This window comes from Dryas octopetala, chromosome 6 (genome assembly GCF_963921425.1).
Source record: "Dryas octopetala chromosome 6, drDryOcto1.1, whole genome shotgun sequence".
Taxonomy (NCBI): domain Eukaryota; kingdom Viridiplantae; phylum Streptophyta; class Magnoliopsida; order Rosales; family Rosaceae; genus Dryas; species Dryas octopetala.
This window is the reverse complement of record NC_141371.1, coordinates 19,731,265-19,750,006: the sequence shown is the minus strand read 5'-3', so window position 1 is coordinate 19,750,006 and position 18,742 is coordinate 19,731,265. Positions and strand designations below refer to the sequence as shown.

General features: G+C 36.7%; 1 long non-coding RNA gene and 3 pseudogenes across 1 annotated transcript in view; 3 read left to right on the top strand and 1 right to left on the bottom strand.

The window, feature by feature from the left end:
• Positions 1–18,742, top strand: part of LOC147283091 (uncharacterized) — a 90,807-nt gene that overhangs the window by 24,738 nt on the left and 47,327 nt on the right. The window lies entirely within an intron of this gene.
• LOC147283095 (rust resistance kinase Lr10-like) overlaps positions 1–18,742 on the top strand; it is a 48,641-nt pseudogene that overhangs the window by 13,209 nt on the left and 16,690 nt on the right.
• On the bottom strand, positions 5,802–8,540 carry LOC147283097 (uncharacterized; annotated as a pseudogene).
• LOC147283096 (uncharacterized) lies at positions 14,675–18,111 on the top strand (annotated as a pseudogene).

The following is an 18,742-nucleotide window of genomic DNA, read 5'->3' as shown; positions in this document are numbered from 1 at the left end:
TTGCTGTCATATATAGGAAATTAATTATACAAGTTATCAAGATCTAAACAAAGCACAAAACCAAGCAGGAAAAAAACCCCGATATTTGGTGCTTTTCTAACCACAAAACAAAAGTGCACACCCTAACCCAAATTTGGGGCTTTTATTTAGAGAGGAAAAGACCCGTTCGAAATCTGATTTTTCATACCCATATTGAAATCTGTTTTTATTTAACAAATTTCATACCCTAACCCAAATTTACCTGAGTGATAGGCGAAGATGATGAACGGGAGTGCTTCTTTGGTCGATTAGTGTTGAAATTAGGGCACACAAATGGGCGACAAGGAAGGAGCTAGAAGGAGAAAGATGGCAGAAGTATTGAAGATTGAGCGATGAGTGAAACTTGAACGATGAGTGAAGATTGAGCGACGAGTGCTTCTTCAGTCCCAGTGATGAGTGAAGATTGAGCGATGAGTGTACGAATTGGGCTGCAGTGAAGATTGAGGATGCAGATGAAGTGTTCAATGGCGCTGAGTGCTTCTTCAGTCCCAGTGCATGCTTCTCGAATGGGGGCTAAGTGTTCTGTCTGATGGGTGGGTGAAGTCAAGAGTGTTTGACCCAAAAAGACTTAAGGCGCCAAAAGGGTTTCATTAAAGCGGGCGTGCGCTTTGACAATACAAAGACCCGCAAATTTTTAATTTTTGTGTAACTTGCCCTACACAACGGATTTTCCTAAAACTGTTGTTTTTAATAATTTAGAAAAATCTATCCAACCAAATAGCATTGGATATGATACCATTATATAACGGTTTCTTAATACCCGTTGTGTATTAAATTAAGATAACGGATAAAATACTAACCGTTGTCTATTGACTGTTGTCTATTGACTGTTGTCTATTTATATAATTGTAGTAGTGATGTGGTGAGGTTGATTGTTATCTTGATGTTAACTATCATCTTCTTTGCAAATTCGAGGTACACACTTGCATGAAATTTAATCTCCCCAATAGAAAACATCAAGAAAATGAAATCGTTTGCATGGGAAAGAGCCATAAGAGATTTCTTGAGAAATAATTTGAGGAATAGTCCACAGGGCAGTTCTGTCAGTGGATGTGTTATAATGATTTTGGTACGTAATTACATTTTTCAGTTTTTTATTAACATTATTTTACAATATGTTGATATGATTGTAACTATATCTTTATTTATTGTATCTTCACAGTATTGGTTTTGTGAGAAAACTAGAGTTATAAAACCAATAGAAGGAAGAGAAAACATGAGTCCAACAATTGTAAAGTGGGACTTGTTGAAATTGATTGCAGCTTTGAGAAAGACAAAACTTGCAGATATAAAGGTAAAAATTTCTATTCTAATTAAGCTGTAATTGTATTATTAATATACTGAAACTGTTTTCTCAATGATACTAACACTAATGTAAATGTGCAGTTTGCAGAACAAGATGTTGACAGTAGTAATGAGGATGATGAAAGTGGTAATGAGGATGATGATGATGATGATTTTGAAGAAGACATGTCATTAGTACAAATGGTAAGTGAAAAAAACATTATCTGCAAAATGTGAAATTATTGTATTGTAACTATTATTGCAATACCTTATATTGCAACTGTGCAGATGGCAAGAAAGAACGTAAGGATCAGGCGAAGACATACAAACCAAGAGGGTCCAAAAAAGAAACACAAAGTACTGGATGAGGCTGCAGAGAAAGATGAGGGAAAAAGCGATGGTGAGAAAGAAAGTGACGATGAGGAAGAACAGAAGGGTGGACACACTGAAACTGAATCTGACGAGGAGGATGAGGGAAAAAGCAATGATGAGGAAGGAAGTGAGGATGGGGAAGATGAGCAAGGTGGAAACACAAAAACTGAATCTGATGAGGAGGTTGAGGGAATAAGCGATGGTGAGGAAGGAAGTGAGGATGAGGAAGAAGAGCAAGGTGGAAACATTGAAACTGAATCTGATGAGGAAGAACAAGTGGATGACACTGCAAAGGGGAAAAATGACAACAAAAAACAAGAGGAAAAGAAAGATGAGGATGAACCTGTAGAAGAAGAAGATGAAAATGAAGAAGAAGGGAATGAGTCTGACAGCAGTGAGTCTGACCGCAGTGCAACTGAAACTGAATCTGATGCTGCAACTGAAAATGAAGATGTGGACGGTGGAGACCAGACAAGCGGCAATGATGTTTTTCAAGACATTGTTGGCTCATTGGAAGATCATTATCTGAGAGAAAGGGAAGAAAATTATAGGCAAATTAAAGTTCCACATGGAGTCGAATATCAAAGAATATCGACTCAAGAAATGTTGGCAGAAGAAATGACTGAGAATGAGGAGCTTACACGAGAAAGGAATGATCTAAAACATCAATTCAACATGCTGAAAGAGGAAGCTGACAAACTTCGTGAACAGTTACAGGAACAAAAGAGAGAAAATGAAGAACTGGAGCACATGTTGCAAATTGAAAAACAACAAAATTCTAAAGTTGAATTTCAGATGCACATGTTGCATGCTACAAATGCATCTCTAAATGAACATGTAAATGGATTGAATGAACAAGTGAAGGGAATGAGTAATGACCTTTTGGCAATAGCGACTGAGAACTGCAGCCTAGAGCTTCAGATCAAGAACCTAGAAGACATCCAAAGTGAAATAATCCATATCAAGAACGAACTCATCAAAGAGGTAGAGTTCTTGAAGGAAAAGAATACTCCTGAAACTCCCTGCCAGGCATTAAAGATATCAAATAAGCATTTCATCCAAAACCTGTCAGCAATATTACAGATGAAACAAAGAAAGAAGAAGAAGTTGGAGTACCTTGAATTCGATTATGATTGTGGAAAGAAAAAGAAAAGGACCACCATCAAAACTGCCGAATTTGCAATGCCAATTTCACAAGTGGGTCCTGATGAAGTGAAAACAGATGATGTTGAGGAACTCGACAACACTCAAACCACTGAAACTGTTGAAACCACTGCAACTGTTGATTCAGCAGTAGTAGATCAAAAGAGGAGAAAAATCCCATGGAGCAGATGTGCAGTGTACAAGATGATGGAACCTGAATCGAAAGCACAAATCATATATTACTGGAAAGAAGCTGAATTTGAGTAAGTCAAATAAACTCCATCTTTTTACATATGAAGTTTCACTGCAATACTAGACTGAAACTGAATTTCAACACTGAAACTGAATATGAATAGTGAATTTTACACTGTGAATCTTCACATTGCAATTGAATTTATACTGTAACTGAAATTGTTTTCTTTATCAAACAGTGAATTCTTTTGGTGTGGTAAACCTGGATGGACAGTATCACGCGAGGATGTGGATCAGTTGATCAAAGAGCATGATGTGGCAAATACTGTAAGATAAAAGCATGAAAGTAACACATGCTCAATTTCATTCTTATATACTTCTTATACCTTAAAATACTAATTTCTAACATTGAAATTCATCACAAAACATAGGTTGTCGACTCATATAATCACATATTGCAAGAAGAGCTACAAGAAAGCGGTACATTCATTTTCAGTACTTATGCCTGGGTAAGAACTGAAACTGTATTATTTATTTCTACTATTAATTCTAAATGTGTATATGTATGTTTTATCAAATTCAAATCTATTTTTCTTGAGAACATCAGAGATTTTTGGAAGAGAAAAACGACAATGGCATCGTTGGATTCCTTTTGAAAGAATTGTTGCAACGCTTGCCAAAATATGACAAATTCCTATTTCCTATGCTATCTACAAAAAAGAGCCACTTTACACTACTTATGCTTGACTTGAAGAATAGAAAGTGGACACATTTCAATTCCCTCAAATCAAGTAATGTGAACGGAAGTAATGTATGCTTTGAAAATGCAAAGTATTTGGTAAGAAACAAACAAAATGTATATTAACATTAAATTACACTAACATATGATTCATTTAGTTACACTAACATATGTTGTTTTAAACATGCAGAAAGATTACGTGGATCAATTCCTCACAGAATCCAAAAAGAATGCTACACAAGATTTAGCTAAAGGGACAAGGAGGCAGAATCTAGTGAAACAAATAGGTCCAATTTCCCTAAACCAGGCAAATCAACAGAAATTAGATGACTTATATCAAGTGCAACTGAATGAGGATGAGAAAGTAACATTGACTTGGCTGTTGGAACACAACATTGAAATGCCAATTGAAGATGACAACAACTGTCCCCAGCAAAAATCGGGAACGTAAGTATTATTACATATTTTAAAAAGTGCAAATATATATTTCAGAATAAAGGAATGACTGTAACTGTAAGTTTGACTGTAACTGTAACTTGTCTATTGCAGAAATGATTGTGGATTCCTAGTCATGTACTACACAGAGAGAATTCAAAGGGGAGTTCCATTTAAGAACCCTTTCACAAAGACAGATGTGCAGAAATTCGAAATACAAGTCCTGATTATGGATCATCCACTTAGCTGGTTGAACATATTGGGCAAAAAAGTTAAGAGACCAGAAGCCAACAACAAGTTTGATCATATCATGGCGAAATTCAAACATTGATAAAATGTCGAGACTTTTATATTTATAACTTGTATATAAGTAGTTGATTTATTTCTGTAAATTTTGGCGAAATTCAAACATTGATCTAATTTCTTTAATTTATAACTTGTATATAAGTAGTTCTTTTATTTCTGTAATTTTTGTAATGTCTAAACAATTTCACTTAAAAAAAAAAAACTTCTTGGTCATTAAGTTCAAGTGTAACTGTTAAACAATAACTAAAATTGGACACTAAAAGTAACTGAAACTGTATTTAAATGTTGTCAACTTTGCATGTAGGACCAAAAAAATTCGCAATAACACCAACGCACTTGTCAATTTTTACAAAATAGTTTCTCTTGAAAAACAATATCACTTGCAAAACAGTTTCACTTATAAAACAGTTTCAGTTGCCATGTTCAAAGAAAGAGGCGTACTTCTTTTCAGTTTCAAGAGAATGAACAGTTGTATTGTTAATAAGCTATCAACTGGAATATAATAATTGTATCATAAGTCAGATAATAACATTCAACTGCAATCATAAACCAAAATCCCTAATAATACAAAGGCTTATTCACACCATTGCCTCCTGTGAGATACACTTTTTTTCACTTTGTCCCCTGAAACTTAAATCCTCTCAATTTGCCACCTGAACTTCACACAGTTGTTGCAAAAGACCCTATGCTGTCAACTCTGTCAATTTTTCCGTTAAAATAGCTGACGTGGCACCTATATGGCATAGGTGAGACCCTTTTCTAGTTATGTAAGATCCATGTGGACAAAAAAAATTATAAAAAATTGACATGGATCTTAATATTTTTTAGTTTAAAATTTTTTTTATTTTTTTTTGTTCACATGGATCTTACATAACTAAAAAAGGGTCTCACTCATGCCATATAGGTGCCACGTCAGCTATTTTAACGGAAAAATTGACAGAGTTGACGGCATAGGGTCTTTTGCAACAACTGTGTGAAGTTCAGGTGGCAAACTGAGAGAATTTAAGTTTCAAGGGGCAAAATGAAAAAACGTGTATCTCACAGGGGGCAATGGTGTGAATAAGCCTAATACAAAATATTCAACTGAAACTATAACAAAACAGTTTCACCTTCGAAAATAATACTAAAAACATGAAAACCAAACAGATTCCATTTGAAAATTTCAAAATCCAAGAATACAGGACTACATAATAAAAATTTCGAGAATCATCAATCTAATTCAATGTAATAATTCCAAGAAATCCTTAAATTCTATTTCATAAACTCAAACTAAACTACAAAAACAAAGAAATCAATTCCTCAAAGGAGCAGTACATGTTTTCTTATTGTGGCCATCAACTTTACCACATCTACCACATTTAATAGATCTTGAACTGGCTCCAATAGACTTATACCTCGTTGATCTTTGTCTTCCAGGAGGCCTCTTTGTAAAAGGAGGAATAACAAAATCAGAAGCATCATAAGCAGATATCTCAATATCAGGAATGGGAAGAATTGCAACTGCATAGGAATTCCTATAGTAACCAGATTTAAATTCGTCTTCAATGTAATCATAGACAGTTTTACCCTCTCTTTGAATTGCTACAAGAGCATGAGCACAAGGGAACCCTTCAATTTTCCATCTACGATAAGTACAAAAGTTGGAGTTCAAATCAACTAAAACAGAATGTGGACCGAACACCTCATAAACAGAATCATATGATCAGGCAATCTTCCAATGCCTACCCACTTCCATATACTTCCTCAACATCTCATCCATTTTAGGACAAAGAACATTATGCCAACTACTAGCCTCAGTCCTTCTTTTGTCCATAGTTTCCATTATTTGAACTCTAATACCATCAACCATTTCAAATATGGGCAATGAACGAAACTTGAGGATCCAAAAATTAAAAGACTCAGATAAGCCATTTGCCATAACCCCATACCGATTACCTTTAACAAAAGCACACGCCCAATGTTCAAATGGAAGGCTCTCTAAGAATTTCTTAGCATTGTCATGCCCTTCTTTTTCCAAATCAGCCAAATGTTTGTAAAAAATCTCAACCGTTGGCGCATATGCACATTTCATGAATAAATTCAGAACACGTTCTCTCAAATATTTACCAACTACTTTCACAGGAAACTTATTTTTCAAATTTCCTACCAAATGAAAATAACAATATGCATGAGGTGAGGAAGGAAAAATACGGTTAACACCTTCTAACAAGCCAGGATTACGATCTGAAATGAATGTAACTGTACGACCTTGGGGTGCCAAAACTTGATACAAATTTTCAAAAAACCAAGTCCAATTGTCTTCAGACTCGGAATCCACAATAGCATAAGCAAGAGGAAATATACCTACAGAAAAATAAATAAAACAAACAAAGAAAAAGTCGAAGTGTAACTAATAAAGCAAAAGAATAAAATATGATAATTTACGAACTGTAACTGAATTTGACTAAGATAAATTACTGGACAGACGATAAATTTGACTAAGTCAAATAAACTCAATCTTTCTATTTTTTAACTTTCACTGCCATATTAGACTGAAACTGAATTTCCACAAAATTGGTACACTGAAACTGAATTTCCACATAATTGGTACACTAAAACTGAATTACCAAAAAATTCCTACACTGAACTGAATTAATCTCTTTAGAGCCATATATAATTAAGTCAATTAAAAGTTTCAATATTACAAATACCTCGTTTGTCGGCATTTATGTTAGGGTTTAGCTACGGGATTTTGGGCGTAACATAATGCCTCCACCAAGCCTATTCTATACCCTAGGAGGAGATTTGATCAAAAATAGGGATTTACCCTTGAAAATTGAGGAAGGAAGCAACGGCAAAAAAAAAAGAGTTGAAAGGTAAATGAACAAAATCAATAAATAACTGCAACTAAAAAAAGAAGACGTACCTTTATCACCATCCTTTCCATTTGCAGCAAGCAAATGACCCAATACTTCTCTTTCAAAAAAGTTCCATCAACATGAACCATGGGAAGACACCATCTATATCCTTGAATACATGCAGAATATGAAATGAAAAATCTCAAAAACCGACCACTTGACTCATCCAACTGTAAAACACAATGTGTGCCTGGATTTGAAATCTTCACAGCTTCAACGTACCAAGCTAACTTTTGAAAAGAGGCCTCCTCATCACCATGAACAAGAAGCTTTGCCATCTCTTTACCTTTTCATGCATTTTGATAACTGATATCCAAACCATAGTTCAGTTTCAGTTCCTGCACAATGTCAATAGGTCTCAAAGATGGCTTCAAACGAAGCTCATCTTTCACAATTGATGATACAATTTGTGAACTCATCATCTTACCTTTAGTCTCACGAACAACTCCACGGCATGTATGCTGATTATTCATAGTACGAATATAGCAAAATCCATTTGCTCTACATAACACTGCATACACACGCCATTTACAACCATGTGAATTCTTCTCAAAACATTCAGCTATAATCCGATCTTTGTCATTCTTCGCATATACAAATTTGAATCCCATCTGAACAGCATATTTCACCAATTTGAAACGAAATTTAGCTACACCGCCCTAAAATTTTTGTCCAACATGATCAATATAACCTTCCCACTCTTTCGATAGATAACTTTTAGTTTCAGCAGTTCCAAAATCACCTAAATACTGATTTGGATCAATCAAACTCTCAAAGTCTTCAGAAGATGAACAACTTGCACCTTTCTTTCTTGTATAAGAGACTTCACTAGCACTTGTATCTTTAGATGATGTACTAGGAGCACTACAAGCAACATACTCAACAAGAACACCATCGTGATTCACAAGTATATCAACATATGAAAGTTTAAACAACGGCAAAGAAGCTAACATCAAGTGAACATCCATATCAAGATCCGGTAAAGAGTAAGATAACCTAAATTGCCCTGCCTTCAAATGATTGAAACTCTTTGTTGCTTCACTACAAATCCATTCATAGGTAACACAGGAAAACAATGACAAAAGAACTGACTTACTGTCACAAGTAACTCTTGAAATCACACCAACATCCATTAAGCTACATGATAAGAAAACATAAAACAAAAAAGTAAGTAAACACTGACTAACAAAATAAAATCAATTGAAACTGTTAAAACAAAACAACATAATCAGTATTGTAATTCAATTTCTTAATAAGTTTAGCAATATCAGTTTCAATTTGTGACTTAAAATAAAACAAACAAAGAAAAAACACAAGTGTAACTGAAACTGAATTTCCACAGAATTGCTACACTGAAACTGAATTTCGATATAATTGCTACACTGAAACTGAATTTCCACAGAATTGCTACACTGAAACTGAATTTCAACAAAATTGGTACACTGAAACTGAATTTCAACAAAATTCCTACAGTGAAACTAAATTGCAACAGAATTGGTACACTGAAACTGAATTTCAATATAATTCCTACAGTGAAACTGAATTGCAACAGAATTGGTACACTGAAACTGAATTTCAACATAATTCCTACAGTGAAACTGAATTTCAACAGAATTGGTACACTGAAACTGAATTATTCTCTTTAAGGTTTTGAAACAGAATTGGTACTCCCAGAAATTGTTACTAAATCACTCAAACAAATTGTAACTAAATCACACACAGAAATTGTAATTAAATTGAAATTTATCTTAAATTCAACATAATCAACACACAAATTTATCCTAACTTCAACATAAACAACAAACAAATTTAAAATCACTTAGTGAATTGAAACTCAATTTTCAAGAACTCACAGTAATCAAATTTAGTCTACTAAGCTCCGATGAAAACCTCCCGATCACAATCCGAACAATCCGATAAAAAGCTCGCGCAGATTCAATTACTCCAAAATCCGATGAAGACCTCCCCCGAGAACATAAAACACCCCGAAGAATCTGATCCCAAGCTCACGAATATTCAATTCCTCACGAAGAGAATCGCATATGAAGATGAAGAACTCACGATGAAGATTCAAACTCACGATGATGAAGATTCAAGCTCATGATGAACATCGCAAGCGCAAGAACAGGGCTAACTAAAAAAATGGTATGGTAATTAAACCTGTTGATGTAGGAAAACAAAACAGGGGTAAACCTGGAATATTAAAAAAATATGGGCCAAACTATAACACCCCGAACCTCGGGCCCATGAAAATACTAAACATCAAGCTGTTCAATCTGTTTTCTCTTACTTTTGAGCCATGCACAACAACCTAAGTAAATATAATTCTGTCAAAAACATTTTAAACAAACCACTGAGTAAAAACAATTAAATAAATCTTTCTGGGTCCCACTGCCTCGTCTCCCCCCCACTGCTTCCTCAGTTTGCTTAACTAGCAAAACACAAATCCTACACCACATCCATGGTGTACCGGGTTATACAACAAACCCGATAAGCCCACTAGAGCTCGTATGAGTGAAATGACATAAACAATAAACCTCAAAAGTTAATCCATAATAACACCCATAATTACTGATTCACATCACAATTTCATCACAAATCATCCAAGCATCAAAATAAACATAATTCCTCAAATTCACATCTTAAATCCCATCAATAAATAATAATCCTCATTCTGGCAAATCAATTGCCTAAACGTCAACTATTAACCTCAATCTCGAATCATTCACATCCTAACTCATAATCTCAATGCATAATCCATCATCAATTCCATCCTCAAGATTCAAGCCTAGACTTACCTAGTCCTAGTCAATCAAGTCCTAGCAAACAAAAGCACGCAAGCACACAGCAACAAAACAGACTATCTAATTTCACTCACGTCGCTCTTTGAAATCCCCCAGCTTTAATACCTTTTCACAAATCCATTTTTAAATCATCTCAAAACTGTAAATCAAACTCTGAAAAGCAAATAATACTCTGAAGCTGTAAAACTATTAAAATATCTTAAACAGTACGCAATGCCTTTCTGAAACTGTCATTTAAAACATTTACTGATGTAATTTCATTTCGCAAAATGCTTCACAAACTGAAATCTCACGCCACACTAGTACCCGGGGAACTGCTGGTCATACACTGCCGAGTCATCTCTAGGAAAGTGCAGAGCAAATTATACCTGCTGTGATGCTGGTCATACACCGCCGACTAGGCAAGTGCAGAGCGAATGCTGGTCGTACATTGCCAACTAGGCAAGTGCAGAGCAAATGTCATGCTGGTCATACACCGCCAACTAGGCAAGTGCAGAGCGAGTGCTGGTCGTACACCGCCGAGTCATCTCTAGGCGAGTGCAGAGCAATATATACCTGCTGAAAGGGGTACTAGTATGGTGGTTTGAAACCGCTTCTGTATATCTCAATCAACCACATCTCAAACTATCCTCCAGATAAAAACTGAAATTTAATGCTTTTCATAAATTCGCTTAAATAAAATCATTCTCAAATTGTGAAAGCTGCTCGATCAAAATCATTTTCTAAATGACAGAAATTCATTAATAAAACTTCCCCAAAATAATACCAAAAATCATTTCCAAAAACTGTCCATACTCAAATAAATTAAGAAAAGAGTTGAATTATAAAATGTGCAAAGCATTTCGAAAACCTAAGATCCATTCACAATCTATCCCGAGCTACACCGAATCCCTTCCGTAATTGATTCCTACTCACGACTTCTCATTTGTTTGCCACTCATACTCACAATCTACTGTATAATAGTTGCTTAGTCCTCGTTCATAAATCCTCGACAATAAGCATTTCTTCTCTAATCCAACAAATTATTCTCGAGCTAACTTTATAATTCCTAATTAATTTCCTAGCCTCAAATCTTCATCTATTCATTTCCATGATTCAAATCCTACACCTAGCATTCTCTAACATAAGTCAGCAAACACACAAAAACAGACAATTCATTAACAGTACTCTACATTAAAGTCCGATAAGTATCACTCATAATTTAACTACGTAAAAGACCGAAATACCCTTCACGGTGTCATTGCTCGGATACCAAATCCGGCAGCATAACGGCATCGGGAATGAGATTTCCCGAGCCCATGTACCTGTTAAGACCAGACAACCAACTTAAATATATACATAATTCACAATTGGTCATTTAATCATCCAAAACGGGCGGCCGCCACCGCACACGGTGGCTGCCCGGCTTATACAACACAGAAAATTTCACAGAACTCACCAAACCACCTCCAAGGATCTCCTAGAAGTTCAAGGTGGGCAAAAAGAGACAAACGGCCGCTGACCCGCCGCCACAAGTGGCGGAGCCGTCGGTGGCAGCGGCAGCACAAACTCAGAAATATCCAAATTCAACTCCAAACAATCCTAATTATATAATAGAACCTTCAATTGCACATAAACATCACAAATTTGAGTCCGATTTCAAGATATTCAAAATAGACCCAAACCCTAAAATTGAATTTCTAAAATCTCAAAATTGAACATCAACACCTTAGGGGAAAGATTACCCGTACCTAGAGGATCGATTTTGTCAACTGAACCGACGGCCAAAAGGTGCCGGAAACGCCGGAATCGTCTGCGGTAGCCGCCGGCTTTGTATCGTCGATTCGCCGCCGTGAGCGATCACCGGAGCAAGGGGGTGACGCCACTGAACTCGCCGGAGCCTGGGGAAGAGAACCCAAGTGGTCGTCGGCCTCGAACTCGCCGGAAAAATCGATTCGCCGTCGAGAGCTTCGTTCAGAAACGGCGTCGCTGCGCCGCCGTTGCGGCTTGGTTGGCTGATCGGACCCCACTGGGAGGTCGGCGACGTGGAGGCGAATCCAACGCCGGTTGGATCACTGAAATCCGGCGCCGGACAACCGAGGGTCGAAGAGAGAGATCACGGGGAAGAGAGAGAGAGAGTCAGCCGAGAGAGAGAGAGAAAACCAGCGGGGAGAGAGGAGAGAGAGTGTCTAGAAATTTCTGGATTTTGGGTATTTAAAACCCACTCCTACAAAATTACAAATTTGCCACTCGCTTCAAATGCTCGTATCTTTCAAACCGTAGCTCCGATTGACGCGTGCCGCGTGTCTACGAACTCGTGGACTCGAGGCCTTTCCAACGTGCCCAAAGTCAAAGATGAAAGTCCATTATTTTTAAAAGTCAACTTTGGGTCGGGTCGTTACACAAACTATTAGTTGACTAGGGGGTTTTGGGAGAGATTAAATGTCCAATAGGGGGTCGGGAAATAGTTTTATTAAGGGTGGAGGTTTATAAATAACCAAGTTCAAACTTGGGGGTTTTAAATAGTTAACATAATTTTCAAATACTCCCACTTAAAAAAATAGCTGGTACTGACAACATCATTTATTAATTAATTAAGGACAAAAAGGTAAAATAGAAAAATTAGAATTAACAAATAAAAATAAATACAAATTAATTACACCCTTATTTTTAGTAGAAAATTAGGATTAAATACCAAATCTCAATAATTTTTTGGTATAGCATGAAGACCATATAATATTTCAATTGAACTACCAAATTTAAATGTAGTTTTTTAGATTAGGTCACAAATATGTTGGCTCATTTGATTTGAGCCTTTTTCATTTGACATTTTTATCCTTTAGTCCACATATGATGAGTGTTAATTAAAATTTATAAGGTTTTTAACAAAATTACCCTTGAGGCTTTTATATTATCTTGAAAATTTGCTAATGTAGTCTCAACTTTACATTTAGTTGTGACTGTACGACACTCAAAACTTCAAATTTAGTTGTGACTGAACGACAGTCACATCTAAGTTGTGAGACAGTCACAGTTAAGTTGTGACTTAATTAAATTTTTTTAAGAGAAATTATACTAAAATATTGTATAAATAGAGGTCAAAACAATACTTTTACTCAAAATAATATATAGTATAGTGGTGTGAGTTGTCTCTTTCAATTTACCAAGATAGTCACAGTTAAGTTGTGACTGTATTGATTTTTTTAATACAATATAATATTTGCACTACTACAAAAAAGGTCATACATATCACTAGATTAATATCAGTTTTAAGGGTATTCGATATAATATGGTTTTTAATATCGTTTAAAAGTTTTTTTTTCAAAAAATGATATTTAAACTAGTTTATATATCATTAGGATTTTGAATGTGATATATTATGTTGGACAAATTTATTAACCTTGATTTAAAAGTGATATCTATACAAATAAATGATGCTTAAATTTTAGAATGGGAAAATCGGGGTACTGTTCATGACTTAAAAAAAATTTGGCAGCCCGCGTTTATACACTTAGACTCACACACCCACACTCAGTCACTCACATCCAAACTGAACCAGACCCAAACCCACACTCTAACTCATCATCTTCTTCATCAATCTCTAACGAAGATATATGGATTGAGCTCGAAGCTTAAGCTAGCTAGCTGGTTTTCCAATCCACCCAGCCTTAAGATGTCGAGAGCTAACACTTGCAGATCGAGATCGATGGGTTGAGCGCGCGCGAAGGCTTGCAGAGAGCGAAGGCGACAAAGAGACAGAGAGAAGTCTGAGAAGTCGCGAAGAGAGAGAGAGAGAGAGAAAGAGAGAGAGAGAGAGAGAGAGAGAGAAGATTCTGGACAACGTCGCGAGATCGAGATCGACCCAGAGAACCCTTCCCGATACCCCCACCCAGCCTTTGCGATTTCAGGTATTTGATGAGATTGTTTTGTTATTTTTTCTTTTTAATTTGAAGTTTAGATTCTGGATTAAGGGTTCTAATATCTGCAAGTTGTTTGAACATGTATGCATTGCTATTTGGGTGTTTTGTTATTTGGGTGTTTTTAGAATTTGGATTTGTTTGTATTTGGGTGTATTGTAGATTGTTTGAGCTTGGGTCTATTTGAATTTGGGTGCTGGAATTCTTTGTATTTAACTGAAATATGGAACTTGGGTCGACTGTGTTATGAATTTGGGTATGTGGTTAATTTGTTTGATTTTGGGTTTGAGGTCAAATATATTATGTGGCTTTTTCAATTAAGGGTAGAGTTCTAGGTAAAGATATATAGGTTTAAACCCAATACATTGCCAGGCTTCAACTAGGTCATATGGTGTCAATATAATTGAATATTTGATGAGTTCTAGATAAAGGTATATGTGTTCTTTAGATGAGTTTCTGCTAATTAAAATTGACATTAATATTAGTTATATATTATCAGTTAATATGCTTCCTTTTGTATATGTTTACTTGGGTTTATATTGAAATGGTGTTATTTTGTGTAAGAGTATGGATAAAACATGGATGCATGCTGATAGAAGGTCTGTGGAGTATGAGGAGGGAGTTGAGAGTTTTTTAAGAATTGGAGTACAGAATGCTACCAATCTGAAGTACATCCATTGTCCTTGCTTGAAATGTGTAAACTTGAAAAGGTATACCGTTAGAGTGATTAGGGAGCATCTATACTTTAATGGTTTTGACACAAGGTATGCGAAGTGGATATGGCATGGTGAAGTTGCTGGTTGTACAAGTAGAGATAAAAAAAATGAAAGAGAACCTAGTGTCTGTGGGTCCGAAACAGTAAACATGTGCGAGAGTGCCTTTGATAATTTCAATGATAATCCATACGAGTTTAGTCATTATGTTGATGAAGGATTGAGACCCTTATATGATAATTGTGTGAAGTACAACAAGCTATCTGCATTGGTTAGACTATTCAATCTGAAGGCAAAACATGGGTGGTCTGATATTAGCTTTTCTGAACTACTAGTTGCTATTGGTGATATGCTGCCAAAAGGTCATGTGCTACCCTTGTCTATGTATGAGGCAAAGAAGACATTGTCTGCTTTAGGAATGGAGTATGATAAGATTCATGCATGCCTAAACGATTGTATTTTGTATAGAAATGAGTACGAAGATGAAAGTAGGTGCCCCAAGTGTGACCTATCTAGGTGGAAATTAAACAAGCAAGGGGTTGAGCAAGAAAGGGTTCCGGCAAAAGTCTTGTGGTACTTTCCACCTATTCCAAGGTTTAAACGAATGTTTAAATGTGGTGAGACATCAAAGGATCTTACTTGGCATGCCGATCATAGAGTCAACGATGGCATGCTACGTCATCTAGCTGATTCTCCGGCTTGGAAGTTGGTTGACCATAAGTGGCAAGATTTTGGAAGTGAGCCTAGAAATCTAAGGTTGGCTCTTTCGGCAGATGGGATCAACCCACACAGTTCCTTAAGTAGCTGATATAGTTGCTGGCCCGTCATCTTAGTGACGTATAACCTTCCTCCATGGCTTTGCATGAAGAGGAAGTTTATGATGTTAACTCTTTTGATTTCCGGTCCTAAGCAGCCAAGAAATGACATAGATGTCTATTTGCAACCATTGATTGATGATCTAAAAGCATTATGGAATGGAATTGATGGGGTGTATGATGGGTTTAGAAAAAACACATTTACCTTGAAGGGTGTACTCTTGTGGACAACCAATGACTTTCCCGCTTATGGTAATTTGTCGGGGTGAACCGTTAAAGGGTATAAAGCGTGTCCCATCTGCGGTGAAAACACGGATAGTGTTAGGCTGAAACATGGTAGGAAAATCAGTTTTCAAGGCCACAGAAGGTTCTTGCCACGCCACCATCCATATCGGAAACAAATGACAGCGTTTAATAACAAGCAGGAATTTGGTTCTGCTCCTAAACCTCTAAGTGGAGAGGAGGTCTTAGCTAAAGTGTCGGGTATCAATTGTATCTTCGGAAAGTAACATGTAAAGAGCAACCTAGGTGGTGAAACTCATGTTCCATGTTGGAAGAAAAGGTCCATATTCTTTGACCTTGAATATTGGAAGTCTCTTCACATTCAGCATTCTCTAGATGTTATGCACATCGAAAAGAACGTGTGCGAGAGTGTTATTGGAACCTTACTAAACATTCCAGGGAAGACAAAAGATGGGATTGCTGCCCGTCTAGATCTTATGGAAATAGGGGTACGACTTGACTTGGCACCCGAAGTTGGGCCGAAAAGAACCTTTCTACCTGCTGCTCCATATACACTGTCTAGGGGTGAGAAACAAGCATTGTGCAGATCTTTGATGGGTATAAAGGTCCCAGAAGGTTACAGCTCGAACATAAGAAATCTAGTATCCATGCAAGAGTTGAAACTATTTGGTCTTAAGTCCCATGATTGCCACGCCTTGATGCAACAATTGTTACCAGTAGCCATACGTTCGGTGCTGCCCAAGCATGTGAGATACGCGATTACTAGGTTATGTTTCTTCTTTAATGCCCTATGTAATAAAGTGATTGATGTGTCAAAGTTGGATAAAATCCAATCAGAACTTGTAACGACATTGTGTTTGTTGGAGAAGATCTTTCCACCTTCATTCTTCGATATAATGATTCACTTAACCGTGCACCTTATTAGAGAGGTTCGATTGTGTGGACCGGTCTATTATAGATGGATGTATCCATTTGAAAGAGGCATGAAAGTGCTAAAGGGTTTTGTAAGGAACCTTAACCGTCCGGAGGGCAGCATCGCTGAGAGTTATATAGGTGAGGAAGCTGTGGAGTTTTGCTCCGAGTATTTGTCTGATGCAAAATCAGTTGGAATCCCGCCTTCGCGAATGGGTCAACCAACCTTTAGCAGACCTATCTCAGGTGCTAAGGTACAATCAGTCCACCGTGAAGACTAGGAGCAGGCACACCGTTGTGTATTGGAGAATGCTAATGAGGTCGACCTTTATGCTGAGTAAGTTACATTTTATCCACCACTAACACTTATAGAATAACTAAGTTACTAACAGTACTTATAGTAAGTTACAATTGGTTAAATTTTATGAAATCTATTTGCAGATTACATAAGGCTTACTTGAGTGACTTGTATAAGAGTAAAAAGAAGAGTGAAAAGTGGATGCTAGATGAGCATAACCGCACGTTTATCTATTGGTTACGTGACAAGGTATTATACTTTTAATTACCCTTTCAATGCACTTACCCTTTGTAAACGTTTGGTAATAATTAATATATTTTAAAAGTGTTAATTAACCAGTAATAATTAATATAGGTGGCAGATGAGATAATCAGTGGATCAAATGACATAACACCCTCATTGAGGCGACTAGCTCAAGGGCCACCTATGAGTGTGCTTAAATACGAGGGTTATGAGATAGGGGGATGCCATTATCACACAAAGGCGCGTGACATGGTACGTTCTGTCCAAAACAGTGGGGTGAGCTTGGTGGCAAATACAATGCAGGTGGCGAGCGCGAAGGATAAAAATCCAGTTTACGCTGATATGGCTTTCTATGGGGTTATCCAAGAGATTTGGGAGCTTGATTATAACGGTTTTCAGGTGGCTTTATTTAAGTGTGAATGGGTAGAGAACAACAAGGGAATAAAAACAGATGAATTAGGGTTCCTTTTGGTAAACTTGAATAGGATAGGTCACAAGAGAGACGTATTTGCTTTGGCTGCCCAAGTGAAGCAAGTCTTTTATGTAGAGGACCCACTTGACTCTGGCTGGTCAGTAGTGCTTGCAGCCCCGACTAGAGATTATCAAGATGGTGCACAAGAGGATGACTTAGGGGACATTGGTGTTCACGCTCAATCCTTTACTGAAGGAATACCATCTGTCGAGGAATTTGATGATATACTTGGTGATGGTGATAACACTTACAAGAGAGATAATTGCGAGGGCATATGGATTGATCACTCAAGAAAACAAAAACCATAATCCATGCATTTTTTTGTCATGTAATTTGATGCTAATTTGTAATTTAATTTGCATACTTTCTACTTTAATTTCTTTAATTTCAAGAACGATTTGTATTTTTTTTAGGCTGTTTTCCTTGTATATTTTACCAAGTTGAATATTTCATGGCTTACTTACTTAGGCTATTTTCCTTGTATTATTTACTAAGTTTACTAAGTGTTAGTATTGATTAATTAATAGAGGTGAGAGGCTTGTGTTTTCCTTGTGTATATCCATGCTTTCTTATAGATGTGTATACCTTGTGTTAATTTCCCTTATAGAGGCTTACTTATTTAGGCTGTTTTCCATGACTTACTTATGTATGTACTGTAATTTTTGTTTTTAATTACACAGTTTTGCTACAGTTTTGATCTTCGAGTAATGGCAACACCGAAAGGCAAGAAGGGAAAAAGAAAAGGCAGGGGAACACCAAAAGGAAAGAAAGGTGCAGTGTCCACACCAAAGGCAACCAAAGTCCCACCTACAGATGAGGAGAATGTGGATGCCAAAGCAAGCTCAAGTTCGAAGCAAGCAACGATTACTACTGCTGATAGTAGTTCCACTCGGGGAATAACACAGATGCACCATGTAATTGTGAAGAAAGCTTTAGGCC